Below are 27,968 nucleotides of genomic sequence, written 5' to 3'. Positions count from 1 at the left end.
ACTCATATCAGACAAAATAGACTTTAAAACAAAGGCCATAAAGAAAGATAAAGAAGGTAACTACTTCATGATAAAAGGGCATATACACAATGGAATACTACTCAGCCACAAAAAAAACACAAAATAATGCCATTTGCAGCAACATGGATGCAACTAGAGATTCTCATACTGAGCAAAGTAAGTCAGAAAGAGAAAGACAAACACCATATGCTATCACTTCTATGTGGAATCTAAATATGGTACAAAAAGGAGTTCCCGTCGTGGCGCAGTGGTTAACGAATCCGACTAGGAACTATGAGGTTGCGGGTTCAATCCCTGGCCTTGCTCCGTGGGTTAAGGATCCGGCATTGCTGTGAGCTGTGGTGTAGGTCACAGACGTGGCTCGGATCCCACGTTGCTGTGGCTCTGGCAAAGGCCAGTGGCTACAGCTCCGATTTGACCCCTAGCCTGGGAACCTCCGTATGCCGCAAGAGCAGCCCAAGAAATGGCTAAATAAATAAACAAACAAATATGGTACAAATGAACATACCTACAGAACAGAAACAGACTCACACACATGGAGATCAGACTTGTGGTTGCCAAGGGGACGGGGAGGGGGTGGGATGGATGGGGAGTCTGGGGTTAGTAGATGCAAACTATTACATTTAGAATGATAAGCAATGAGGCCCTGCTCCATAGTGCCAGGAACTGTATCCAATCACTTATGATAGAACATGATGGAAGATAACATGAGAAAAAGAATATATATGTATATATGACTGGGTCACTTTTCTGTACAGCAGAAATTGGCGGAACACTGTAAATCAACTATACTTTAATTTTTAAAATTTTGAAAAGATAAAAACTGGTGAAGAGCTAATAAAAAAAATTTTTTTGAGCTCCCAAAAAAAGTAGAACGTTTAAGAAATGAATCAAGAAAGAAATTGAGAAATAGCAAACAGGTCATCACCAAGGGGGCAGCAATAGCTCTGAGCTCAGTATCCTGAAGCCAGAGGCTAAAGTTTGAAGCGCACCTTCATTCTGACGCCTGGACTCAAAGTCCCATTAAAGAGCTTGCAGCTCTGACAGCGGGCATGCTATGCCCCCAGCTGGAGCTCGTGCCCCAAGGGTTTTCAGAGATGGACACAGGGCTATTATACCACTCAGCCCCACCAGCCACCTGGCTCTCCAATCACCACCCACTCCCAGAGCGCCCAGGGCCTCTCAAGGTAGAGGGTCCTGGCTAGAGACCCCTTACCTGGTAGGTGCCAGCACCAGGAGGTTCTCTCTGCAGCGGGACAAAGAGACCACAGGAAAAGCAGAAAGGTTTACAGAACGGTTTCCCTTTGTCGCATCACCTTACCCCAGACCATTTGCTTTCTAAGGAGAGGCTGGAACAGTGTCCCTGTCTGTAACTGAACCACATGACTTATGTTTCAGTACCACGCCATTGTGGCACATAGCGCAGCAACCCAAAGGAATATCCTCGCCCAAAGCCCCAGCCCCCTTGGCTCTGCCTTTTACCCGAATTGCATTATATCTACAGCACTTAGGTCCAGAGTCCTTCCTTTCTCAGTGACAGCAGCAAGTCTCCCGGGCCCCTCCAAAGGGCCTCTGTATAACATGTGTCGCCCTTTGGAGGTGAATGTTAAATATTGCTATGGATTCATAAGCCAGCAGTGCTCCTTTGACTTGAATGTGCACACAAGTCACCTGGGAATCTTGTCAAAATGCTCCAGCAGGTGTGCGGTGGGGCCTGAGAGGGTGCACCTTTATTAACTAGCTTCCAGGTGACACTGCCTGGGGCAGGCTTCCACACTGGACAGCCAAGAACTAGAGGGCTCGAGATTCAAAGCCAAGCCTCCCCACCCCACGCCTCTCGGTTCAGCACAGGGCCAAGACCCACATCTCAGCTTTCCTTTGCTCATTTGCCTCTGGTTTTTCTTTCAAGTCCCTGGAATCTTTGCCACTCCAGGGAGATGCAAGAGTCGCAGAGGGCAGGATGGTGGTCGGGGCTTCTCATGGCAGCTCAGATTCTGACATGTGATGAGGAAGGTGGGATCTTTTCTGGACATGAGACTGGCTCAGGCGATCCCAACTCAGAGACATCACATCAGTTGAGTAAGAGTATCCCCAATGCCTAGTGGATAAGGTGGATTACTATGAATAAAATCTTTGTGAACCAGGAACTATGATGGGGCGAAACCTCAGTTATCTTGTTTTGTGACCACTCCTCTGGAACTGGGAGCCATGAGTCGACTTTGGCTGCCAGAAAACTCAAAGCTAAACTTAGCAATTTTTAAGATGAAGGGAGAGAGAAGTCAGGTAATGTACCAGAGATCAAGATTCTGGACCAGACCTTGAACTGACTTCCTCCTCACCCCACCTCATACACAGAGGAGGGCTACTTTCAAAAAGCCACTCTAGTGCCTTGCTAAGAACCTTCTGCTCCCTTGCTGACATGTGGACTTTTCAACACACCGAAACCCCATGCCTCCATTTAGTTTTTTGTAAAATGGGAACCACAGAGCTGATAAAATTCAAAAATTAAATATTTAATCTCATATATATTTGTAAAATGTTACATTTAGCTACTTTCTCAGTGTTTACTGGAGGAGTGAATACCACAGAGAAGTGACAGTTCTGAGCTGTAATGTGCTGCCTCATGAGGTCACTGACTGGGTGCCAAGAACTCAGGCTGAAGCAGGACAGACTTGGGTTCCAATCCAGGGTCTGCAGGTTTAATAAAACTATCTGCCCTTTATCGGACAAAAAAAAAATTACAAAGCAAATCATGTTCCTCATCTCTGAAGGTCATTGCAGTACAAAAAGCACTCAGTTAATGAGAAATAGGAATAGTATTAGTATTATTATTATTATTTTACTTCTCACTGGTAGTAGGACACAGAGAATGAAAGACAGCAGGACCAGGAGAGCTGAGGCAAGACTGTGAGGTCACAGCCAGAGGAGATTAGAAACACAAAAAACCCAGAGGCCTCAACAAACTAGGAGTCTAAAACCCAATGGGCAGAGAGCCCTCTGTGCATTCCAAAGGGCAAATCACCCACTGGTCCAAATGGATGTTGGAGGGACACGTGAGCAGAGGGAAGACATGGTGACCAACAATCAGCAGTAGCTCCAAAGACCAAACACACAGAAAGGAGGGATTCAGGAAGAGGCATTTCCCACATTGAGTTGGAAATCCAGACAGGTTTGTGGGCAAGAAACACACTCACTACTGGAAACGAGCAACTGGAGGCTAAGAGCTGACCTTGCTAGAGGCAAGTGTCTGGACTCAAGAGTCCCTCTGCTTCCTATCAGGCAGAGACAGCTCAAAGCCTGAGATGAGGGCAGGGAAATAACAGAAGTAACAGCATCTGGCTGGATTGCAAAGAGAATATTAGGGCAGCGACTGACAGCAGATTCTGACACAGCGCCATTAACATATTCCTGACCCACATTCATTTTGTCAAAAGATGCTTTTCAAAATTGAGTCTTTATGGAGGAGACATGCACCTAGATCTGATTTGTGCGGGCAACAGAGCTGCATGCAAAATAAGAGGTTAGAGAGGACCTGTTCTACAGCACTCTGCATCGAGAAGCAAAGCGTCCTATTTTGTATTCAGATTCTGCTTTCTGAATAAACTGTCAAGTCCTTCTGCCAGATTTTTATGGATAATTAGAAGGTTGCAAGAAGCAGATGTTATGAAACTATCTATGACTAGTCCTTAATGGTGGATGACAAGAACCCAGCACCATTTCTTAATTACACAAGACATGGTGAGAAGCATTTAAAAAAAAAAAAATAGAGGGAGAACTTGTCAAAGGCTGACAAGGTATCAAACGATTAATCACCCACCTTGAACCTGAGCTCTTCTTTACTATTTATTCAAAACACAGATCCCACCTCCCTTTAGCTGAATCATTTTATAAGGTGTGCATTCTCCTGTGTTTCAATAACTAAAATATCATTCCAGGTCTTAATAACTAAAATATGAGCTCCTGCATAAAATCGGTGGATTTTCTGGTTAAAACTTCCCTGACGAGGAAATTTGCATTTTATTAAATATAGACACAGTTTGGCTACATCAGATCCTATTCAGTGAGATAAAAGGAAGACATAGCGCCTGGAAAACTGGGCTCTTGTCCCATGAAGGCGATGGCACAGCTCCCTTTTTCTGAGCTCTTGCTCTGTGGCAGGCGCAGTACAAGCTTTTGGCCATGCGTCATTGCATGCCATTCTCACAACAACTCTAAGTGGGCATTTTCTTAGCCCCATTTTTTAGAAAAAGAAAGTGGTAATAACACCAGGAACAATGATATCAACAGAAGCCACAACAGCTGCTAGCACGGGCAGTTGTCTAGCATTTACCTGTCCTTTCAGTCTGTGCTGCATACATCACCTCACTGAATAGGGCTAGCGCCGTAATGACTTGTGTGTGTGTGTGTGTGTGTGTGTCTTTTTAGGGTGGCACCTGTTTCATATGGAAGTTCCCACCCTAGGGGTAGAATCGGAGCTGTAGCTGCCGGCCTACATCACAGTCTCAGCAATGCCAGCTCTGAGCTGCATCTGAAACCTACACCACAGCTCACGGCAACACCGGATCCTTAACCCACTGAGTGAGAATACAGAGATCGAACCTGTATCCTCATGGATACTAGTTGGATTTGTTTCCTCGGAGCCACAGTAATGATTTTTATTTCCATTTAACGGAGGAAGCAACTAAGGTTCCAAAAAATTAAATAACACTTCCAAGGAATTATAAAGTCAAAATTTCTCACCTCAGTCTTCCTGACTCTTAATAGAGGATATTGAATCCCTGGGCTATGCTGCCATCCACTCGGCTGGGTGACTGTTGTGGGTTGAATTGTGCTCCCCCAAATTCACACTGTGGAGTCCTAACCCCAGTACCTCGGCGTGGGACTGTATCTAGAGACAGAGCCTTTACAGAGGTAACTCCCGTAACAGGAGGTCGTGTGGATGGATGTGTATTCTCCCAACACAATATGATTAGAGAAGAGAGGACCAGGACGGGCACGGGCGCAGAAGAGAAGGCACGTGAAGACTCAGGGAGAAGACGGCCTTGAGGAAACCAAGCCCGCCAATGCCTTGGTCTTGGACTTCTAGCCTCCAGAAGCGTGAGGAACAAATTTCTATTGTTTAAACCACTCTGTCGGTAGTACTGATTCTGGCAGTGCTAGCAAACGAATACAATGTCCTCATTAAAATACCTAACCTGGGAGTTCCCATCGTGGCGCAGCGGAAATGAGTCCGACTAGGAACCATGGGGTTGCAGGTTCGATCCCTGGCCTCACTCAGTAGGTTAAGGCTTGGCCTTTCCGTGAGCTGTGGTGTGGGTCACAGACACAGCTTGGATCTGATGTTGCTGTGGCTGTGGTGTGGTCAGCAGCTGTAGCTCTGATTGGACCCCCTAGCCTGGGAACCTCCATATGCCCCAAGTGTGGCCCTAAAAAGTAAAAAAAAAGAAAATCGTAACCTGTCACCTGAAGCTAATGTGACTTAGCTTATATTAGCTAAACTAACTGTGGCTCAACTATACTCCAACTGGATGGATAGACAGATAGATGGATAGATAGACGGATAGATGATAGATATACAGACAGACAGACTGAGCTGCCGCAAACCTGCTCTGGAGGCGCAGGTTTGATCCCGGGCACAGCGCAGTGGGTTAAAGGATTCAGAGCTGCCTCAGCTGCCTAGGTCAGAACCTGTGACTGGATTTAACCCCTGGCCTGGGAGTTTCCCTATGTCACAGGTACAGCTATAAAATGTTGTTGTACAACTATAAATGTAATAAAATTCATTGATTAATAAAAAAAAATTGAAAAAATAATAATGGATACTCTGAAGGGGCAGGATAGAGCTCATTAGACTTTCCATGGAGTCTTTTGTTCCCGAATCACAAATGAGGCCCCAAAACGCAAATTCTCCAGAAAAAGGCTGCCTATTGACCTCAAGTCACAACGAGCTGTAAGTGGTTAAATCAGTCCTTTTCCTCGAGCTGAGCTTATGAAGAGCCTGAAAGGGCAGAGGGAACAGGAAGGAACTCAGAGAAGAGACACAGAACAACTGAGGACAAGGACTGCTGCTCTCGGTTCCCCCGGGGCTGCGCCTGGCTCTTCGGCTCTGTGTTTCGGGGAGTCTGTTAGAGTTACCAAGTTCCTACTGAGAAAAGAAGAGAGACGGGGAGTACCAGCCTCTAGAGAAAAAGAGAAAAGTCCCTTTTAAGTGAAAAGGGCCTCCACCACGTCGAGAAGCTTTCTTAAGTTGGATAAACAAGACCACAGCCAAGAGTAGCTAGGCCGCGATGACAACTCACTGTGCTGGCTGCCATGGCAGGAGAACCCAAGTGCGTTTCATTCTGCCTCCATCTCCGACGGAGAGCCTATGAGGAGCAAGCCTTGGGGTGAGAAAAGCAGAGAAGGCTGTGGTCCCATCCTCACTCTCCAGGGTCCACCATGGAGGGAGACCCTCAGACTCATAAACAGGTCACAGGGTTCCAATGCAGCTGAGGCAAAGAATGGGGCTACAGAAGAGTAGAGGAAGGGGGTGCAGCACCCACATTCTACAGACAGAGAGCAGGAGAGAAAGGTGAGTCAGGGAAGCGTCCAGAGTGAGGGTGTCTCCAGCAAGGCCTGAAAACACAGGGTTAGCCACACAATAAATTATGCCATTGAGGGAGTTCTCATAGTGGCTCATTGGTAACAAACCTGACTAGTATCCATGAGGAAGCAGATTCAGTCCCTGGCCTCGCTCAGTGAGTTAAGGATTCGGCATTGTCATGAGCTGTGGTGTAGGTCAAAGGCTTGATTCAAATCCTGTGCTGGGGCATCGGCCAACAGCTGTAGCTCCTATTCGTTCCCTAGCCTGAGAGCTTCCATATGCCACACATGTGGCTGCAAGTCACAGATGTGACTGTGGCATAGGCCAGCAGCTGCAGCTCCGATTCAACCCCTGGCCTGAGAATCTCTATATACCATAAAAAGAAAAATTAAAAATACAGGTATTTCAGTAGGGTTTCTCCACAACCAGATAAGGAGACATGGATGTCATTTAAGGATTGCTCCTGGGAGAGTTCCCGTTGTGGCGCAGCAGAGACAAATCCAAGAACCATGAGGTTGCGGGTTCGACCCCTAGCCTTGCTCAGTGGGTTAAGGATCTGGCATTGCTGTGGCTGTGGTGTAGGCCAGTGTCTACAGCTCTGATTAGACCTCTAGCCTGGGAACCTCCATATGCCGCGGGTGCAGCCCTAGAAAGACAAAAAAGAAAAAGAAAAAAAAAGGATTGTTCCTGGGATCAATACCTGCAAAATAGAAAGGACAAAAACAGGACTGGGCAGAGGGAGAAGCTGAGATGTGATGCAGGTCCAACAAAGACCTCAGGCACTTCCCAGAAAGTTGTGGAGCTGGGATGACCCTTCAGAGTTATCCTGACTGGAGGTGAATGGGTTGAGTGTTACGCACTTACAGTGATAAGTCATTGCCTGTGGCATTTCTCCAGAAGGAGGCACGACCTTGGAGGAGGCAGTTTTCTCAAGTTGAGACAATCCCTCCCAAAGAGCCAGCAGCCGAGGGTCATCTTCAGCAACTGGTGGAATAAACTCTCTCTTCCCGAAGGGGGATCTGGGCAGCACAGCACAGCACAGCCCACCCCTTATGCGGCTTGGGTCCACTTTTTCACATAAGTTCTAGAAGAAGTTCCTCCTGGAGTCTAGTGAGCCCTTCTTTTGGAAGACACTGAGAAGAAGCCTGGTGGATGAACTGCACAGCCCCCACCACGCGCAGATGGCTTTAGAATGCCACCAACATCCTACGTCCCTCTTCCTCCACCATCCACCAGGATCACCCCACCTTCAGCTAGTGCCATTGCTACCCTTGGTGGCTTACTTGGTGGCATAACTCTAGCCCTATTCCTTAGCTTTTGGCCACTGCGCCCTCCTCCTGCCAGGGCTTTTGCACTTGCCCACCTCCTACGGTCAAGTGCTTAGCTAAGCTGCTCCATGGTGTTGCCGCCTTGGCATCTGTTTGGTTTGGCCAAGTGACCCGCAGTTATCCTAAGTCGACACGAGCCGTCTTGTGCAAGCACGTGCCCTCAGCAGTAGCCCACAGGGTCATAAGCAAACGTAGGTTCCTGATATTGTGATATTGTAATATTAATAGGACTTTCTCAACAGCCCTTGGGATGAACAGTCTCGCCTGCCTCCCAGCACTTGTACGTCTTATTCACTCTCTAGATAAGGAACACCCCCCCGCCCCGCTTTGTGGGGCTTACAAAAACCCTACTCTTTTGGTTTGGATTGACCAGTCCAGCCCTAGCCCAGGAATCCCAAAGCACCCCACCCACGAACCCTTAATAAAGACATGGACCCCAGTCTTGCCTCTCAGCGTCCTGCCTTGATCTCCCTGTGTAGCAACCTGAGACATGCTGTTTTCCATGAAAGCTGAGCAGGAGTCCTAAGGGGCCATTGCCAATAAATAGGGTGACAAGGAGGGAAACTGTGAGCCGCATCCCCAAATTCCTTTCCTCAGAAGTATGAAAAGGTGGAGTCAGAGTGATACCAGGACAGGAGGAAAAGACCCAGCCCAGCCCTCTTGTCACAGTTCCATGTGGAGAGAGCTCCCTGTGTGCACGTTTTTTACAATTATTCATTCAGTCACAGGAAATAAAGCTCCTTCCTGAGTTCTCTGAGTTGTTCTAGTAAATTATCAAACCGGAGGAGAGGGTGGTGGGAAGCTTCTTTTTTTTTAATTGGAATAACGGTTGATTTGCCATGTCGTGTTGCTCTTAGGTGTACAGCACAGTGATTCAGTTATATATATATATATATATATATATATATATATATATATATATATATATTCTTTTTCAGATTTATCCCCAATAAAGGTTATTACAAAATACTGAGAGGAGTTCCCAGTTCTGCGCAGCAGGTCCCTACTGTTTATCTGTTTTGCAAACAGTAGTGTGTCTTTTTGTCTTTTTTGTTGTTGTTGTTGTTGTTGCTATCTCTTGGGCCGCTTCCGCGGCATATGGAGGTTCCCAGGCTAGGGGTTGAATCGAAGCTGTAGCCACCGGCCTACGCCAGAGCCACAGCAACGCGGGATCCGAGCCGCGTCTGCAATCTACACCACAGCTCACGGCAACGCCGGATCGTTAACCCACTGAGCAAGGGCAGGGACCGAACCCGCGACCTCATGGTTCCTAGTCGGATTCGTTAACCACTGCGCCACGACGGGAACTCCCCGCAAACAGTAGTGTGTATATGTTAACCCCAAACTCCAATTTATCCCTCCCTCCTTTCCCCTTTGGTAACTATATGTTTGCTTTCTGTCTGTGGGTCTATTTCAGCTCTGTAAATCAGTTTATTTGCATCTTTTTTTTTTTTAGATTCCACGTATAAGTGATATCATATGATATTTGTCTTTGGTTTACTTCACTTGGTATGATAATCTGTAGGTCCACCCATGCTACTGCAAATGACATTATTTCATTCTTTTTTTATGGTTGCGTAGTATTCCGTTGTGTATATATACCACGTCTTTATCCATTCATCTGTTGATGGGCATTCAGATTGTTTCCATGTCTTAGTTATTGTGAATAGTGCTGCTATGAACACTGGGGTCCATGTATCTTTTCAAACTATGGTTTCCTCCATATATATGCCCAGGAGTGGGATTGCTGGATTATATGGTAGCTCTATTTTTAGTTTTTTAAGGACCCTCCATGCTATTCTCCATAGTGCCTCTATCTAATTACATTTGGTGGGAATCTTCTAATTTGTAATCAGCTGGGCAGAAGTGTGGGTAACCTGAGTACCCCACTTGTGACTGGTGTCTGAAGTGGGACAGTCTTGTGGGGTGGGGTCTATGCTAACTTTAGATAGTTCCTGTCTGAATTGAATTGGACTGCTGGACACCCAGATGAAGTCAGAGAACTGGTTGTTGGTATTAGGAAAAAACCACACAGGCCCTCCCACTGCCGTGCTCCTGTGGCTGTGTCCCCGTCCAGAAAGGCCCAGCCAGGCTGGAAGATGGGGTTTTCTACTGCTTTCCCAGCCCTCTTGGGGCCTGGCACCAGGATGGCCGGTAACAGAGGGGTCTGCATCCTCCCTCCCCTCACAGCTCCTTCCACCTGCGCCATGAGCACCCAGCCAGGCTGGGGGCCTCTCACTCTGCCTCCATCAGGACCAGATCCCAGGCCACAGTCCAGCTATCCCTTCTTCAGAAATGACATTCGATTTTCCACCTCCAGCTCTGACCATTCTGGAACTTGGTCTCTTCAGTGTCTGGCTAGTCTTCAAAGGCCTCGGCAAGTACAGATTCCCAGCCAAGCGTACCCTCTTCCTCCACAGCAATTCCCCCTCCCAACGTGCTGCATTCTTGTTGTTGGTTCATTAAATGCTTATTGCATTCTTCGTAGGTGCCAGGCACTGCTGTCGATGTTGGAGACACAACGTCAAAATAGGATCAGGACCCTACCTTCAAAGAGCTTATGATCCAGTGGAAAGTGGATCTGCCTGACCGCAAAGAAAGGGTTAAAGGGGAAAGAAGGGGTCTCAGGGTCCTGTGTGATACGTCTACCTGTCTCACTGCGTATAGAACATGGAAACGCTTGTGATGTGAATAAATAAGTGAATCAAACGACCTACTAGGACAAGGGCACAGCATCCGCAAGGCACCTCTCTCCTGGTGGATGCCTCTGTCTGCAATTTCAATGGGGGCTTTGAGATTCTCTGAAAACACTCTTCCTTTTCTCTGGGTTACTCAAAGGTAACAACTGACTTTTCCTTTTTAAGTTACCAGCTCTCTCTGCTCATAACATCACCATCAAGCTTTTAGAGACAGAAAAGCTAAAAACTACTCACTGCAAATGGCCACTGATGAGTCAGAAACCCTTAAAAGCTGTAATCAGGGGGCCGGTGTGATGCATACAGTTCTGCCTTAGGTAAGCTGGAGTCACCTACAGAAAAGGGTAATGAGCATTCCATCAGCGTGAAGGCTGTGCCACCCCCCCTTCCCAAGCACCTGGCTTCCCCGTTAATTTACCTGTGACATGTTGCTACACTTAATCGCGTTTGACAATTAGTAACATTTCAACACCTCTTTTAATGGAACAATTAAGAGAGTGCTTGTCTTGGTTGCAAGAAAATATATGAGCTGATTTTTCAGAGGAAAAGAAAAAAGACCAAACATAAACCCCCAGTGGTAATTCGGTTACAGACAGCTTTGAAGCAAGCCCTTTCTCGTTTCACATTTTGCAAGAATTATGTGCCAGCACGCCTTTCCATGTTTGTTTGTTTGTCGCTTGGTTTCCCTGAATGAGCATTTCTCTACCAGCCAGCTCTAGGCTGTTCGTGCAGCCACGTGATATTAATTACAAGGAAGAATGGATGCTAAACAGTTGCTGTTACTCATTCCTCACTCGTGTTGTTGCATCGATTGCTTGGGAAAGCAGATGCCCTGAAGGCAGTACTTCCCACAATCAATGCTGGGGGGAGGGTGGGGGGCAGGGAAGGCTCAGAAGAGGCTTTGAGCTTTTGTCCTGGCTCCCAGTTCCCTCCAAGTAAGAGACTACTGGGAAAGGTGGACCCATGAAGTCCCCTGGGAAAAACCTACATGACTGCAATTTTTATTATCCAACACCTCCCCCGTCACACACACACACGTTAATAACAAAGAAAAATTATGCTGCTCTGTTATTACAAAACTTACCTTATGACAGTTTACAACGTGAATATACAATATTGCCACTGCAGACAATTCTGTAAGAAGCATGTGCTTGAAGACTCATGAGAGCACAGAATTCATTGACACTGGCAAAGATGTGTGCATTTCATTTTCCAACACCATAACCGAGCAGAGCAAGGAAGTAAGTGGTCTCGGAAAAAAAGCGTGTTGGAAAAAGTCCCAAGAATATGGTCGACACCCGGGCTGAGTCCATTGCCCACCAGATTCAGGGCAGATCTCGCCTTCCCAGCCCACTCCCGGCATTGTCCTAGACCCACTGCATGCCCGCTACCCCTGACAGTGACCACTCCCTCCTGCCACTTCATGGCCACCTGCTCTTCCTCCCACCTGCAGGGTCCACACCTCTGCTTGCCCCAAACCCCCCCCGTTCCTCAAACACAGCTCCCAGACTGATCTTCATGAGGCTTCCTCGGACCCCCTCCCCCTTCCTCTTGGAGCCCCCATGCTTGGATCCTTCCTGCCTCACTCATTACCTACTGCTTTGTCTTACAGGCATCTGGACCATACCATTTGCGCATGGCTGAGTAGACTGTAAACTCTGAGGCCAGGAAGCATATGCGATTCTTCTTTAAATGATCCATACACCCCCGTACAGTACATGCTTATTTATATGATCAATGATCATTTTAACTGTCAGATATTCTTCAGTAAGTATCTTGATGAATTAAATTGTATTGAATTGTCAGAAAGAGAGTCTTTTTTTTTTTTTTTTATGGACACACCCATGGCCTATGGATATTCCCCGGCTAGAGACTGAACCCAAGCCTCTGCAGTGGTTCTTAACCCTCTACACGACAGCAGGCTTTCCTAGAGTCTGACTTTGACAAAATTATATTGACTTGATTGACACTTGCCTATTTCACCTGACCCAGCCTCCCCAAAGTGCCTGTACCGGGAGAAAGGCCAGGAGAGCCTTTCTGCTCCTCCAGCTTTGATGTCAACCCCCCTCCACCAGCTTAGGTTGATGCATCATCCACTCCGGAGTGGCAGGATGTTTGTAACCTGAGCACTGTCACAAAGGCCCCCGAGGGAGAGATGCAATCAGAAGAGCAATAACGACTTCCTGCAGAGCTGGAATGAACCAGCTCATCTCTCAGGTCGTGAGGGCGACCATCTTCTGAGATCCACCACAGATTGATCACAAGCCTTTCTCTGCTTTCCCCCCACACTGTTCCCTCTTGCCTGGTCCCTGCCCACCCCCAACACTGCAGCTTGTACCCAGGGCCCTGGTGGACTGTCTGAGCATCTAAACAGAACTTCCCCAGGCCCCCTCCCTCTCCTGGGCCCAGCCGGAAGGAGGCCAGTCGCCAGTCCCAAAAGATGAATTTATTTTGCTCCTGCCCTGAAAGCCTCATCATCGGCACCTTCCGCACACACACACCTGCGCACGGCTAAGTGCACATGCTAACGCCACACCTTGCTAACTGCATTCCCCTTGCTGGTTATTATTAAGGTCTTGCTTTCGGGACAGAGAGCGAATCAACCACATAATGATGAGGGAGACGAATGAAGCACATCACTGCAGCCACCGTGCCATGACAACGACTTACATAAATCAAAAGTTCGGTCATTGACCTATCAGATCGAGCGGTGAATAGGGATTTTTCAGTTACGGTGATTGTTTTGTGATAGATATTTTTAATAACTCTTGTACATAGATGTCCTGGAAACTAAAGATGTGTTTCCATAAGGGAAGCAGCAGAAGGCTGTGCAAAGAACGTGGCTGTGCGGTGAGCTGGAGCTGATGCGAACTCAGCCGCTGGGGAGAGAAGCCAGCTCCCTCCTCTGGCTTTCAAGTTCTTCCAGCACATACCCTGTGTAGAAGGGTCTTTGAATTCCTGAGGCCCCTTTCTCACCGTCTAGGTTCCGCATTCAGACAAAAGGCAGCAGGCTCCTCCCGCCTACCCCTGGCCAGAGGGAACTGAGCTGCTGTTTCCGGGCGCATCAGCCAGCCCTTGACCCTCTGGGGAAACATGAGTTTTTCCTCACTCTGTGAGTTGCTACAAGGTATCTTCTTCTTTCGACCCTTGGTGAGATGGTTTGTCCATGCCTGGGACTGAGTGCTGTCATCTCCAGCAATTTGTCTCAGGTTAGAGCACAAGCTGTTTGCACGTGAAACCATTTTGCCTTGTCGGTGACTCGTGGGTTGATACGTAGAAAGATTGAAGAATCGATTTCCTTTTGGACACATGGGATTCAAAATTTATTTTACTCCAGTTGCCCAATGGGGTAAACCTCAGGAAGTAGGATGTCCCTTGAATCATGCCCAGACTAAGGCAGCAAAAGCCTAGGGAGACTGAGATCACTAGATTCAGAAAGGGGATTGGGAACAAGATTCCTTTCAAGGGCAGTGGCTAGAAGCATGTGTGTACATGTATGTGTGTGTGTTTGCATGTGTATGTGTACCTGTGTGTATGTGTATTTCTAGGCATGTTTCTGTGTGTACGTATGCGTGTGTGTGTGTGTGCATATAAGTGTGTATTGCAGATATGTATGTGTCTGTGTAGATACATGTGTGTGTACGTGTGTATATGAGCATACGTATTGTGTATCTGCATATGTGTATGTACGTGTGCATCTACATTATATGCATATGGGTATGTTTCTGTGTGAATGTGCATGGGTATACACGTGTGAGTACATGCATGTATTGTGTACCTGCATATGTGCATTGTGTACATGTATACATGTGTGTGTTTCTGTGTGCGCATGTGTACGTGTGTATCTATATATGTGCATGTGTGTGTACACGTATACGTTTGTGTGTGTAGTGTACACATATCTGTGTGTGTGTATCTGCGTGTACGTGTATACATGTGTGTTTGTGTGTATGTTCCTGTGTATGGGTGTATCTGTATATGTGTATGTGTGAACGTATCTGTATTTATGCACACACACGGATGTTTCCGTGTGTGTCAGTGTGTACGTACGTGTGTGTGTGTGTGAAATGCAGGCATGATGTCTCCTGGTTTGAGTCCCTGGCTCAGATAATGGTTGCATCTGAGACTAAGAGGATGAGGACGCCGAAACGCAGGCCTCCCCAAACCACGGGCCTCCGCCTCCCTCTCCAAACAAGGAGCCCTTCACTTCAACCTCGGGGAGAAACTAATCTTCTCTGCTTGGAGAGAGACTGGCCACGCGTGAAGCGAGTTGGCGTTGGCTCCTTTAGAAACGAACAGATAAACAAACAAATGGGAGTTTGGAAGAAGGAGATGGTTTATGAATAAAACAATGTTTTATTAAGTTGCTATTAAATTTCAATTGAATAGTGCTTGGGACACAGAGGCACAGACATATTCCTGAAACTAATTGGTTTTCCACATCTGCCTTGCTTCCTAATTGGACTAATTACCGCACTGTAGGATAATGTTCGTGGTACTACAGAAAGCAAGAAACCTTGATTTACAGTGAGAGGAGCGGCAATTAGAGGGAATTAATTCATAAAGCAACATCTAAATAAATCATATTATGAGAAGACAGCAATGTAATTATTGTGACTGGTGGGTCCCTGGTGGGAGAACATCAAACTTAAACCTCAAACCTAGCAGCTGAATCCCCCCCGGATCCGTGTAGCGTCTCCCATTTCATCAAGCGTGTCCTCCCTCTTCTTTAAGGCCTAATTGAGGCGCCACGTCAAAAACAATATGGCCCGACACATCTCCTTTTTCGCAGCGGCGGAAAAAACAGCAAGTTCTCACCACCTCGTATTTGTCCTTTGTCAGAATTAAATATGAGCTCAGCACGACACGGGTAATGTGTTATGGCTGCGGTTTCAAAATGGGATTCTTTGCAAACTTAAGTGTCATTATGAATCTTTTCTTGACATCCAGTGGCATTTTTGGGGTTGTAGCTAAGAGGGCTCATTAGTAAGAATAGCATGCGAAACTCCGGTATTTCAATCACTCATCTCCCCCTTGCTGAGAAGGCATAGGCGCAGGTCCTGCTTTGTTGTAAGAGGACTGAAGGCCCCATGGCCTTCACACCAGCCCCCTCCCCTTGACGGTACACATGCTCTTTATTTTCCTTTGAGTTTTTTTGTTTTTGTGTTTTCAGTTTTCCTGTCCCTAAAATTCAGTGATTTCTGGAATTCTCCTACGGTGCAGCAGGTTAAGGTTCTAGGGTTGTAACTGCAGTGGCTTGGATTGATGCTGTGGCATGGGTTTGATTCCTGGCCCAGGAACTTCCATAGGCCACAGGTGTGGCCAAAATGAAGAAATAAAAATCAGTGATTTCCTCCTAGGAGGAAATGGCCCCCCGCGGTCTGCTCTAAACAGGGTCTCCCCACCCTTTCGCATGAAGGCACGTGTACAAAATAGTGTTTGTGTAACAGCAGGGAAACCAGAGAGGCTGTTTGTGACCAAAGACCATTTGGCTTTCTGGGTCCGGGCTCTGGCCATACCAGGGCCTCCCTCCTGCCTTGGCGACTGATGGAATCAGCATCTTGGCACCCCGCTGACCCAATGGTGCCATGGATACCCACTGGAAAATTCTTCTCCAGAGAAGCTACTCTCACTACTCCAGAGGCGCTTCCGGCAGCTCCGGTGGCCTGGAGGAGCCCCGTCCTGCAGCCCCGCTTCACGGGACAGCAGCTCATTACTCTCAGCAGGAAGCCCCAGCCCTCTGTCCACGAGGAGGCCTGCCTTTGCTGATCACTGTCTGCCAGTAGAGAGGCGGGGTCCACTCCGAGGAGAAAGTCGTAGGAAAATAACCTCCAACGTAACGATGCACCAGGCGAGGGCTCTGAACCTCCAGAGGAAGCGGAACTTACTCTATGCACGTTAAGCCAAGAAGTCAAAAGTTTAGGACTTTCTGCTGTGATGAAGGGGGTTCATGATCTCGCTTGTCTCTGCAGTGCTGCCAGGGCAACCCCCAGCCCAGCACAAAGGGTTAAGGGTTCAGCGCTGCCGCAGCTGGGGCACAGTTCACAGCTGCAGCTCAGACCCCATCCCTGGGGCCAGGAACTTCCATATGCCGTGAGTGCGAGGGAAAAAAAAAAGTCAAAAGCTTAGCAAGGGTCAGAGCATGGCTTTAAAAGAATATTGTTGACTTCCAAGACTACTTGTTAACAGCAAGTGCCTTTAGAATCAAGAAGACCTGAACTTAAACCTATTTCTGCGACGTTTAAGCTTGAACATAGCATTAAACTGCCTTACCAGTGTTCTCATCCTCAAAACGTGGATACTAATACTTGCTTCATGAGATTATTCCAAGGACTAAGTAATAAAGTCTTGAGCACCCTCCACCCTCCAAGGCCTAGACTGTTTCAAAAAAAAAAAAAATTACTGGGAGTCTCGATGGCCTCGCGGGTTAGGGCTCCTCTATTCTCATGGCTGTGGCTCTGGTCTCTGCTGTGTGGTGCAGGTTCAGTCCCTGGCCCAGGAACTTCCACCCGCTTCCTGTGTGGCAAAAAATTTAAAAATTTTAAAAGAGAGAGAGAGAGAACCTAAAATGAATGTTGCAATTCTCATTTTTAAAAATTACTCATTGTTTACTATTATTATTATTATTTATAATTACTGCCCCCATCCAACTCTTCTGTTCATTCCACTGTAACCTCGCCAAATCATCACCCATCTGAATTCCCCTAAGAAAAGAAATTTACTTTGCTTTGAGGCAGTCCATTCACTTTCCAAGCAGTCCCATAGATCCTAATTTCAACTTCTGGATCAACATTATGTCCGTTCGTCTGCGTCCTTTCAAAATGATGCCTTTTGCCCAAATTAACATGGCAACACCATTCTCTGATAGCCAAGGGAGCTACCTTTCCCTGTTAGGACTTGATCTTAGAAGAGCTTTCAGCTAGGGATCAATGTATTCTTCAGATCCAAAGCAACATCTACCCTGGTCTTGTGAGCATAACTCTACCTATATTTAGAAAAACAATTGTCAATAGAGAACAACCTGTCATTAAAGAAAAAAAAATGAGTTTATTTCTATTTATCTGCAAGCATTGCCTTAGGATGCAAATCTGAAAGCACAAATTTCCTTGTGATATAGGATTTCATGCTGGAGCCGTCTGGATTCCATGAGACTACATGGGTAATCAGCTAATATTAAAATTGAATGTGAACAAGTCTACGTGAAATGCAAGGCCTCAAACAATACAGAGAGCAGGGGATGCCCAGTGGAAGACCTGGATTCAAGGAGTTCCCGTTGTGGCTCAGTGGGTTAAGTATCTATCCGGCATTGCCAAAAGCTGTGGTGTAGGTTGCAGATGCAGCCTGGATCTAGTGTTGCCAGGGCCGTGGTGTAGGTCTGCAGCTGCAGCTCCAATTTGACCCCTGGCTCGGGAACTTCAATGTGCTACAGGTGCAACCATTGAAAAAAAAAAAAGAAGAAGAAGATCTGGATTTGTCTTTGTGGAACAAGGGTTCCAGCAACACCAGCAAGCTCATCAGGGTGAGGGGATTCTCGGGCAGAACTTCATTAGATGCACACGGGGGGCCTTCTCTCTACGTCTTGTGGCCGAAGAAGGGGCCAGAGGGCAGCTGAACCCCAGCAGAGACGCCCACCATCTCCCTCTGCTCATCGTTTTGTGGGGAGAGCGTGGGAGCAGCTTCATATTGGGAGATACACATTTGGAGCTCAAGTGTCTAATGGTCTAAGCTTAGGTGCTGACTGTTAAGGGGACACTGAAAGCCACAGGTGCCTGATGGCTGCGGTGCTTAGGGCCCTCAGGATCTGTGGGAAGCTAAGTTTTGTCACACCCCACCCTCCGTAGAAGGGGGAGCCCTTGATCCCAGCTAGTTCAGTATCAGGCAACCTGAGTGTCTGAGCTCAGGCATTGGCTCTTTCTCTTGTTTCTCCAGACTTTCCAGCTCTACATCCTAACAGCCACGTGATTCTAGGAAATTAACTTAGACTCTTTGAGTCCTCACTGTCTCATCAGTAAAAGGTGAGTGATAGCCACGCTTATCCCACAAGACTGTGGAGTAAGCAGTAAATGAGATGCTGCATACAAATGGCTCTTAGTCACCAGGAGAGATGCCCTGGGCTCTCAGGCTGTTTAGGACAACGCATCTGGGAACGTCTTCCCTTTTGGGAAGAGGAGGCTGGCAGGAAACCCTCCCATCTTTTTCTTTGATGTTCTATAGTCACATCACATTAAGCTGTGTCGAATCACCTTCTTATGATGGAGAAGAATTTACATAATATGATGTTGGAGGGCACGGTGCTGTCGACACATCACACAGTCCTCCATTCAAGAGCAAAGCTGCAGGGCCAATGACCCGCTCTTAACACAACTTTCACCCAATACACCCTGGAAAGATGAGGGCTGTTTCAGGCAAGCAGACAAGGATCCATCCTGATTTGCGACACTCAGTGCCATGGCCAGGAGACCTTGCAATTGGTTCCCCAGCTAGTATGGAAAAGTGTGGTGAGATAATGTCATGTCAAAAAGACACAAGCCAGGAGAGACAGATTTGTCCAAATTTGCTTGCCATTTCCTTCTCTTTCTATCTGTCTTGATCTCTAACCGTCTCCATCTCCATCTTTCTTTCCTTACGTTTCCTCACCCATGGAATCCGGCCACCAGGATTGGAGGAAGGCCAGGTCCATGCCGAGGTCTCTGGTGTGTTTCAGCCTTCGGCCCCTGTGCAGATCTCAGCCAACAGCCAGCATCAGCCCCTCCCCACGGGAGGAGGTGATGGCAGCTCCCCAACGTCAAGTCTTCCAGCCGAGACCCCAGATGCAGCAGAGCAGAAAAAAGTACAGGAAACCAGAGATTATTCTGTTTAGTATGTTTTAAATCTTGATTTATGTTTTAAATATTTAGACATTTAGTGTTCAGATTTCCACACACATTGTTACCCCAGGCCCTCAAAATGTAAGAATTGACAGATTGATCAGGAAAGAGACAAAAGGCAGGGAGTCTAGCTGCCGAGCTCCTGCAGGCACTCAAGTGACAAATGGTAAGGCCGTAATAGTGGTTAGGAGCTTTAAAAGGAGCAAACAGTAGTGAGAGACACGTTAGAAGTGTTGAGCCTAACCTGCCATGGGATGATAGGTTTGAGAACAGCTCCAGCGACTTTTAAGATTCCCCGGGTTGGTCCGTGGATACAGGAAGGGATGGTGGGAGAAGCAGTAGATCTGGAGAGGGGAGGGCACATAGTGAGTTTGGCTCCATGCACTTTGAGTGTGAGGTGCCGGCAGGCTGGGGAGGACTGTGGCTTGAGACTTGGCAAATATTCAGGCATGGATTTCACGCAATCCCCAGAAGCGGAGAGAAGGGCTGGGCAGCACCTCAGAGGAAGAAAAGCCAGATAACTTGCTGCATCAGTCAGGATAAGTTCAAGTAGCAACAGCCCCCAAACCTCAGGAGCTTACAGCCTCAAAGGCTTATTTCTCACTCACACACATGCACTGTGGGTCCCTTATGGTTCTGCTCTATGCTCTCTAACCAGGATCACTGCAGATGGAAGAGCATGTCTGGTGGGGTCGCAAAGGGGGAAAAGATCATGCGAATTCACACAATGGCTCTTAAGTCTCCTTGGAAATGACCTGCGACCTGCTGCGCACATTTTACTGGCAAAGCAAGTCACGTGGTCAGCTGGCCGTCAATGCAGGAAGGAAGAACTGCCTCTGCCGCTGCCTCTGCCAGGAGAGGCAGGGATTATTTCTGAAGCATGATATAATCAATGACAGGCCATTCCAGAAAAAAACATGTCTTCTTACCCTTATTTTTTCAACTCCACAGCTAGAGCTGTCTAGCCTGGGAGTCGGGGGCAGGACAGCTTTTCAAATAATTAACAGTAATTAACAAAGTTATGGGATGGGGGAGAGAGGAATTAAGGTGCAGATATTCCAAAGGGGAGCAGAAGCAGAGACAAACGTTTAGAGATGAAGCAGAGAATGCATTCTCTGGGAAGCATTTATTTATCATCTACTAAATCCCAAGTACCGGGAAAAAAATATTCCTATAGACCCACCGATACACCCAATAAAATTAAGAATTCATAGTCATAAGGAAAACAAACTTCTTTATTAAGCAATTTCTAATGGCTTTCTATCCAACTTGAGGAGAGAAATTTAAAAGTGATAATTTCAGGAGTTCCTATTGTGGCGCAGTGGTTAACGAATCCGACTAGGAACCATGAGGTTGTGGGTTCGATCCCTGGCCTTGGTCAGTGGGTTAAGGATCCAGCGTTGTCATGAGCAGTGGTGTAGGTTGCAGATGAGGCTTGATCCCGTGTTGCTGTGGCTCTGGCGTAGGCCAGCAGCTACAACTCTGATTAGACCCCTAGCCTGGGAACCTCCACATGCCACCCAGGGCGGCCCTAAAAGAAGACAAAAATAAATAAATAAAGTGATAATTTCATTTAATAATTTAAAGTGATAATTATTACGATCATTTTACAGATGAGGAGGGTGAGGTTCAGGTGTTTAATAGCCTTTCCAAAGTTACACAGCTGGCTGGGGTCAGAGGCTGGATTCCAACCCACTGCAAGTTCTAATCCCCCACTGAACCATCTCTCCTCAGCCTTCAGGGGTCTGCCCAGAGTGAGAAGGAATTCAGGCACAGAGTGTACAGAACAAAGGCTAGAAAAGAGGCTGGAGCTAGTTAATACGAGGCACCAGTTCATTTTGTGTGTGTGTGTGTGTGTGTGCGCGCGCGCGTGCATTTTAGGGCCACACCTACAGCATATGGAAGTTCCCAGGCTAGGGGGCAAATCAGAGCTGCAGCTGCTGGCCTACAGCACAGCCACAACCACGCCAGATCCAAGCCATATCTGTGACCTACACTGTCAAGAGACATGTTTCTACAATATTTTCTTAGCCTCTTTGCTGAAAACTCCATCTTGTCCTGCTTCACTTTACCCCATCTTCCTGTTTGAAAAACAGTCGCAGTGCTGGTGAATGACTTAAGCTTACGCACAGAGACCTAGGCATAAGCTATTCATAGGGTCAGCTGAATGAGGACCTAATGTGTTGGTGTAGGCACACCGGACCTGCGCAGATGGGCACAGCATGATATGTCGTCTTAAGAATAAAAGAAAGGAGCCTCATGGCCCTGAGAGGTTTATGAGAGGTTGTTAGCAGGATATGCGTTAGCAAGGAGAACCGAGGTGCACACCTAGCCACACCATCTGCAGCAGCACAGTGGTGATTCTCTAGATGCTGTGCATAGATAGTTGACGCCAAGCTTCCTCCATGCTAATGATTGTTAAATGCCTAAAGGTCAGAATGAAAGCTTAATCGGCAACCGGCTACGTGACTTTTTAAATAACTTAAAAAAACCTTTATCCTGAACCTACAACCCCCTCCTCACTCTTGTAATCCTCAAGAGCACAATAAAAGCAGTGTGGTTTCTTGAGGCTGTGCTCTTGGTCCCTGGGACCTTGAGTCCCCGGTTCCCACCTTTACTTAAGATAAATGTCTCTTGTCTTGTTTTATGTTAACTTTTTCCCTTAGATTTCACAGCACCCTTTCTCCAGCCCCAACCTGCTGAGCTGGTCTCGGCACTACACCACAGCTCATGGCAATGCCGATCCTTAGCCCACGGAGCAAGGCCAGGGACCGCGCCCGCATCCTCATGGATACTTGCTGGATTCGTAACCCACTGAGCCACAATGGGAACTCTCCAATTCACTTTAGACGGTATCAAAGAGAAAAGGCCCAGGCCCAAAATGGCATCACTTGTGCTGAAACCCATGACACAAAACCTGGAGTTAATACCTAACCTAACTGCAGTTTAGACCTTCACCAGACTGGGAATCTTAATCAACCAGCTTGGGATTTTCTGGTCAGTACCAATAAGGTAACCCGTGACGTGGCCCCTCTCCATCCCCCCAGAGGAAGAAGAGGCAGTAAATGTGATGAAACCCTTGTCTTTCCCTTTCCCCCAGGAAAAAGACACCCTGGCCTAAAAATAAGCCTTATTTTCTTTTGCTATCAGGTCCCCCACCCCAGCCTTCTTCCTAGAAAAACCTTCCACGTGTACAACCCCCTCTGCAGAGATCTCCTGACTCCAGCTTTGACGACTAAGATTTCCCCAAAGAAAGAAGAATACTGGAGTTCCCGTCATGGCCCAGTAGTCAATGAACCCGACTAGCCTCCATGAGGACGCAAGTTCGATCCCTGGCCTCTCTCAGTAGGTTAAGGATCAGGTGTTGCCATGAGCTGTGGTGTAGGTCACAGGCTTGGCTCCCACACTGCTGTAGCTCTGGTGTAGGCCGGTGGCTATGGCTCCAATTGGACCCCTAGCCTGGGAACCTCCATTTGCATGCAGCAGGTGTGGCCCTAAAAAGACAAAAAGACACAAAAAGAAAAATAAAGAATACACGTTTGTCCCAATCCTTATTCCTATCTGAAAACCTGTTTTTCTCCTTTTTACTATAAAACTCGAAATTCTTTCCAACGGTGAGCTCTGTCTTTAGGGCATGAGCCTGCTGTGACCCGCCTTTGCCTGGCAAAGCAATAAAGCTGTTTTTTTCTCCTTTACCCAAAACTCTGTCTCTCTGTTTAAATTTGGCTCTGGCAGAGAGAGGCCAAATTTCACTCACACATTGAGCAAAGCCACTGGACCCGGATTTTAAGTGTGGGTTCGGAGGGCAGTGGCAAATTGAGTTGGTAGAGAAATCACACCAGCTTTTGCGTTTCAACTGGGTAACCTTCTCTCCACGACTTACCTAATTCCCCAAGTGTGTTCAGACCACATCATGGGATACTTTGCATCCCTCTTCAAAATGCCGTATTCCGCCTTCTATCACACATGCAGCAGCCTCATCTCCCACCTGAGATGGTCAACTTCCTAAGGGCTGTGGCAGTGTCCTCTTCATCTTTGTGTCCCACCACCCGGCCTAGTAGCATCTCAGTGTGTCTGCCCAACTAAGGACTGTTTCCGAATAAGTCTCCCTATGGGCAAGGAGAGCTGCCCTCGATTGTATTTTGAAGAGGGGTTAAGGGGGCTCCTCCTGGGGTGGGTGTCATTGAAGAGAAGGAAAGATTATTTCCAGAACATTAAGGGTTGCAGTTATTTGAAGAATCAAAGACAGCCTTCTCTGTCTTTGCATTTAAAAGCAATGCCATTTACTTACAAATTATAGGGCTTTTGATGCAAATGAACTGCTTCTGGACAGTTTCCTCTCTCCCAGATTAGCTAAGAAATGTAGGAAAATTGACCAAGGATGCAGAATGCTGCATCTGACCTGAGGCCTATTAAAATAAAGCTCCTATTTAATTATTCCTATTTCTGAAGTAAGAGGCAATTAGAACCGTGAAGTGGCAGCAAGGGGTGGGCCCAGGATTTTGCCTTTATTCATGTGAATGCTGGGCCTGGAGGTGGCCCGCAGAGCACACTGGACCGGACAGTAGGGAAATTACTGAGTGCGGGGGCCTGTCCCAGGCCAGACCTGACCCAGACTTCCGGAAGAATTGTGGTAAATTACTGAGCCCCTTTGGCCTTCAGCTCCTCTGTTAAACAGGGGGACCTATCCCTGGCCTTGTCATGGGAAGACTGGTGAGAGAGTATTAATCTAGTGGCCGGTGTTTGACAATTCACAATTTATAAAGGGTTTTTGCATCCATTATCTCATTTGATCCTCAGAAGACACTGTGAAGTGGGAATTATCATTATTTGCATTTCCAACAGGAAAACTGGAGCTGCTGGAGGTTACGCAGGGCAAGTCACACGGTTAGTGATGGAAGGGTACTGCTTCTAACTTCAGATTCCAGCCCGCTGGCCTTTCTCCCTCGGAGATAGAACAGTGATGAGGAGTATAGGGGAGAAAAATCTGTTTTTCCTCTATCCATTTTCAGTTCTCCAGCAGGGACCCTGTACATGAGACTGGTCAAAGCCAAGTTAACCAGAGAGAAACAAAGAGGTTATTAACAGGTGCATTGCTCATGGACACAGCGGAGCATCCAGCTGTGAGTAACTTAAAGGGATGGTTCAAATTGGAGCCTACGCACCTTTCTTAGGCTAAGCGAAGGAAAAAAGGGTTTGGGGCTTTGGGGTCAAAGGGGAGATGGGAAGACCAGTTATAGGAAGGCGACCAGAGAAAGTACATAAACTTGTTGATTAGTAAAGTGTGATTGAGTAAGATTTGTTATGCAGATTTACATTGATGATAAGAATCTCCTGGGTTAGACCATGTGGAAAATAATCTTTTTTCAAAAAAAAAACTGTATCTATGTGTATGACTGAATCACTTTGCTGTACAGCAGAGACTGGCACAGCTTTGTAAATCAGCTCTTTTTAAAAAAAAAAAAGAATTGCAACATTGTAAATCAACTATTTTTTTTAAAAAAAGGAGAACTGCAACATTGTAAATCAACTATATTTTTAAAAAGAAGAATTGTTGAGTCCTCTTCTTCCTGGGATGGGCAAGAGAGACCTCTCTGCAAACGCCAATTTCCTTTGTAAAAGGAAAATTTGCACCCTCTTTGTCAGAGCTTTTCCTGAATCTGCTGATTCTCAATCACCTTTTAACTCAATCCATATGCCAAGGAAGTATATTTGAGGGTGGCACCTTCTGTCCCCTTCAGAAGATAAGCCATACCTAATAACAGTAGGCACCTAAGCACCAGGCAGGGCTCAAAGAACCCTGCAAATTCGTGTAGGCTTCCCAGCAACTCAATAAGGTAGATACTATTATTATTTTCACTTGACAGGTGAAGAGACTGAGATACCGAGAGGTCAAGGTCACATAGCTAATAGGTAGTGGAACTGAGATAAGAACTTAGGAGAACTGTTCTAGAACACATATTCTCATAGGTGGAGCAATGAATTACCTATTCCTGCGGCAGAGAGGAAGGAATACGTGTTGTTATAAGTATATGATAGTCCTTGAAAACTGAAAGCACATACATCGTTCCTGACACCCCCTCCTTCACCCGGAGACTTTTCCTTCTAACCATTATGTTAACCAGGATGTCTACCACATTCCCAATCATTTCTCTCAGCAAAGTTATTAGTTCTCCTTGTTTAAAGACTCTCATCCCAGAGTTCCCATTGCGGCACAGTGGAAACGAATCCGACTAGGAACCATGAGGTTGCGGGTTCAATCCCTGGCCTCGCTCAGTGGGCTAAGGATCCAGGCGTTGCCGTGAGCTGTGGTGTAGGCTGCAGACACAGCTCGGATCTGGTGTTGCTGTGGCTGTGGCACAGGCCAGCAGCTGTAGCTCTGATTCAACCCCTGGCCTGGGAACCTCCACATGCCGCAGATGCGGCTGTAAAAAGCAAAAAAAAAAAAAAAAAAAGACTCTCATCCTGTCTGCCTCCCTACCCACCCTACCCACATGCCCACAGAAGAGCCTAAAGTCCTCCTTGACCTTGATCCCCTCTTGCCCAGCTCTTGCTCTCCCTGCTTCACACCCCACCTTCCCAACTCACTGGAAATTTCCTTGAAGGGGCCACAATCGCTGCTTGCACATCAGGGCAACTTTCCTTCAGTTCTCTCTTCCTCATTATCTGCTGAACACTTTTTTTTTAGGGCTGAACCTGGGAATATGGAGGTTCCCAGGTTAGGGGTCGAATTGGGGCTGCAGCTGCCGGCCTACACCACAGCCACAGCAACACGGGATCTGAGCCGTCTGGAACATATACCACAGCTCAGGGCAACCCCGGATCCCCGACCCACAGAGTGACGCAAGGGATCGAACTCGCATCCTTATGGATACTAGTTGGATGCATTTCCGCTGAGCCACAATAGGAACTCCCAAACACCTTTTTTTATTTATTTATTTATTTATTTTTTGTCTTTGTTGTTGTTGTTGTTGTTGTTGCTATTTCTTGGGCCGCTCCCGCGGCATATGGAGGTTCCCAGGCTAGGGGTCCAATCAGAGCTGTAGCCACCGGCCTACGCCAGAGCCACAGCAACGTGGGATCCGAGCCGCGTCTGCAACCTACACCACAGCTCACGGCAACGCCGGATCGTTAACCCACTGAGCAAGGGGCAGGGACCGAACCCGCAACCTCATGGTTCCTAGTCGGATTCGTTAACCACTGCGCCACGACGGGAACTCCCAAACACCTTTTTTTTAAAGTTCCTTGCTCTTGCCCCAGTTTACTCGGAGGGCACCGCCCCAGTGCTCCCATGGCAACCTGAACATTTTCTTTTCTTGGGGCATCATTGTTTGAGCAAATTAACTGAGAGCTGCTCGCAGGAAAAGGTTATTTTTGTTTATCTCTGTTTTACCTAGGCACTTAGTAGAGAAAGGATTCAGAAAGAGTCTCCCTAAAATGTGTCACTTTGGCGTGTGGATTAAGTTGAGCTGAAGGCAGTTAAGGTCCAAAGATTCCAGAAGAGCTCTTTAGCTCTTCCTTAACTGCCCAAAAGAATTTAGATAGGGGTCCTGGTCCAGGAAGAGAGTTATCCCCAAAGATAAAAACAAAGAATAGGAGCTTCCTGTGATAAACTGGGGTTGGGGGGAAGCTAGGCAGGGCCTGGACATCAAATTCCTCTCTGTGTCCCATCGTCTCCTTCTGGCCTGGCAGGCATTGTTTACCAAACATTTACTTTTCCCATCGTCCTGTAAAGTGACGACCTCCCCTTAGAAGCCTCAGCCCCCCCACCTCCTTCCTAGCTCAGAATGGCATAGTCACTCAATTGTCTGCCTGCCTGTGGGTCTCACATTTGTATGGGGCTCCTGTACATACATAAGTAAATTTGTTTTTCTCCTGTTAATCTGTCTTATCTCCATACAATTATTAGACCAGGCAAAAGAACCTAGAAGGGCAGAGAGAATCTTTTTCTTTCCCCACAGATGATGACCCGAATAGGATTAACTCTACTGTCTAGACACGGCTCACTCTGAGGCTGCAGGGGACCTCTGACAGCAAGCCAGCAGAAGGCAAAAATTCTTTTATTGTCAGTCTCCCGACCCGCAAGGTACAATGGAAACAAGAATGGTGAGAATCTTCCTTTTTTTTCTTTTTTTTTTAATTTTTCTAAATTGAGCTTAGCAGGAGAAAATATTTGTGAAACTGATTTCTTAGGTATAGCAACACTGGTAAAGATTTGTCATGAGTACTCTTAGTTTTTATTGATCTTTCCCTCCCAGAGATGGTCATTTTTTTTCTTTGTTTCTGTCTCCGGTCATTTGTCAGAAGGAGGAAACCCATAGGGTAGAACACAGGCTAGAAGTCAGATGTCTGAGTCAGCCTCACAGGCTGCTGAGTTCATGATTCTCACCAGACCAGACCAGCGTCTGGGGAGACAAATTTTGCTGTGGGCTAATGTGCACATGGGAAAAGGCTGTCGCAAAGGGACGTCTTA

At 47.0% G+C, this 27,968-nt stretch overlaps 1 long non-coding RNA gene across 2 annotated transcripts in view; it reads right to left on the bottom strand.

Annotated features, from left to right (window-relative positions):
• LOC102159171 (uncharacterized) overlaps positions 1-27,968 on the bottom strand; it is a 134,991-nt gene that overhangs the window by 50,280 nt on the left and 56,743 nt on the right. The window contains exon 3 of one of the 2 annotated variants that reach the window (XR_014816873.1): positions 10,866-10,960. The exons of the other annotated variant lie outside the window; for it this stretch is intronic. This is a non-coding gene — a long non-coding RNA (uncharacterized LOC102159171). The remainder of the gene's footprint in view (positions 1-10,865; positions 10,961-27,968) is intronic. 2 annotated transcript variants of the gene reach the window in all.

Source organism: Sus scrofa, chromosome 9 (genome assembly GCF_054392235.1).
Source record: "Sus scrofa isolate SSC_HxYL_T2T_F1_AM1 chromosome 9, Sscrofa_HxYL_maternal_Yorkshire_Landrace_v2.0, whole genome shotgun sequence".
NCBI classification, from domain to species: domain Eukaryota; kingdom Metazoa; phylum Chordata; class Mammalia; order Artiodactyla; family Suidae; genus Sus; species Sus scrofa.
Note: the sequence above shows the minus strand (reverse complement) of the source record. Positions and strands in the feature narration are given on the sequence as shown.